Below are 2,035 nucleotides of genomic sequence, written 5' to 3' on the forward strand. Positions count from 1 at the left end.
TAATGCTGATTTCCACCTTTATTGGCACCAGTTGGACTAATTGTTGCTCTATTTCAAGTATGTAGTTATTAAAATGCAGTTTAATAAGAGCAGTTGCTGTTTGTAGCTCACATTCCAGTTATGCATGAATGACTTTAACTTCAGATTTCCTAAACTCATCGACTTACAAGTCCCCAGCACAGCTGCACGTTGGTGTTTCAGCTTCCTCTGCTTCCAGAGGGGAGGGGCTGAGCATTTATCCACAGGAGGCTTGGAGTGAAGTGATGTTTACGTACAGTAAGACGAATAAAACTGTCGCATCGGCATCAAAGAAAAGCAGTGTGAATGGGGCTTTAATGAGGAAAAGGGATAATGTGTCAAAACTTAATCATCTGATTCAGGAAACGATTAAAATGTGAAGGAGTTTGATTTGAAAAGCACTACTGAAGTTTACAGTGTGGGGTGTGCGTGCTTAGACTGAGATTTGGAAAGTCATCTGTTCTAGAGAAACTCTTTTTAAAGGAATGATGCACATTTATAATTTTTGAATGCTTGTGTGTGTTTTTGAGGCATTCAGAGGTGAGGTTGTGTTGGATGTTCAGACGGACTCAGTGATTGGTGGAGATGTAGTGGAGGAGGAGCTCTGCAGTGTTTAGGTTGGGTTTTACTAACTGCAGGCACTCGGGTTGCTTTTCTCCTCATGTGGATGTTTTCCTGCACACTCACATTATCCAGGTTATTTCATAGCTTTTTTTGTATCTTAGAGTTTTAAACCTTATTTTGACTCCTTCCTCCCCTCACATCTACACATATTAGATACTTGTCTTTTCTCTGGAAGCTGAGTCTTCAGTGCTGGGATGAGAATCAGTTGGGTCCACTTTCTTTTCTTCTTTAGATTAATTTCCTGCATATTTGGTGGAAACCAGTAGCTCTTTAAATCCCAGAAATCCTCAGTGCAGGTCAAATAACGTGAGCTACACTTCAGCTGTTTGAATCATTTACACTTCAGTTTACTGGATGTATCTTTTTTCCCTTTTTTGTATTTTGGGGAGAATTTACTACTGCCTACAATTTCTGACAATTACATAAAGACTTGCCCCTGTAACGTTTACACAGTTAATAAAAATGTCAGAATGTGTTTTGTAAAGACGACTAAGGCGTCGATTTAATGTAAATGATTTATTGTCCACTGAGTCACGGTTTTATTGAACTGCTGTACTGTGAAACTTTAAAAATGATGAATGTGTTGGACAAATTAGACAATAAAGAGAAGAAATGTTGATTTGTTTTGTTTCCTTTTCTTTTTTGTTCCTGTAGAGGGAAAACTACATTTCAAATGAAATGGTCAAAATGCGTTTGACTTTGAGTCATGATACCCCGAGCCTAGCAACGATGTCAGACTTTTATCTTAAGTGTGCCAGACGAGTGAAACTTCCCTTTCTGTCCGTGTAAAGATGTTTGACTGTGTATGAATACAACATGTTGAAATTGTTGAAGTAAAACTTCAAAAGATCTGAAATGTATAAAATTTCAGGAGAAGCTGTAAAACTTGCAGTTCCTCTGATGACCACTGGAAGCAAGTTGGTTTCACATGTTCAAGTATCCAAGTTTACAACATTAAGTACATTTGCAGTCTGATAGAAAAGAACCTCTCTGGAGTTCACGCGTTTGTACGAACCCCCCTCTCCCTGACCTTAATCCAATAAAACACCTCTGGGACGTTATCAGTCAGGTTGCACCTCAGCTCAGTGATGCCCTGGTCCACACCTGAGAGGTGATCCCCCAGGATACCATCAGTCTCCTAACTAGGAGCCACGCCCTGGCATGCATGCAAGCATGGCAGAGCTATTTTGAGTTGCTGCAATTGCGTGTTGGCAAAACGGACTAGCCTACCTACCGCATCTTTCTTTTTTTTTTTTCTTTTTTTTTTACTTTGAATTCTGGGCCCTCTGTAGGTTGATAATTTTCATTTCCATCAAGTGATGTGCCATCTGCTCATCCCTAACACATCGAGTCCATATCAGTAAAGATGGCCAGCATGATTTATTTTTTCATC

The sequence above is a fragment of the Diplotaxodon limnothrissa genome, linkage group LG7 (genome assembly GCF_057381915.1).
Source record: "Diplotaxodon limnothrissa isolate DT_005_m linkage group LG7, D_limnothrissa_male_GT1.1, whole genome shotgun sequence".
In the NCBI taxonomy this organism is placed as follows: Eukaryota; Metazoa; Chordata; class Actinopteri; order Cichliformes; family Cichlidae; genus Diplotaxodon; species Diplotaxodon limnothrissa.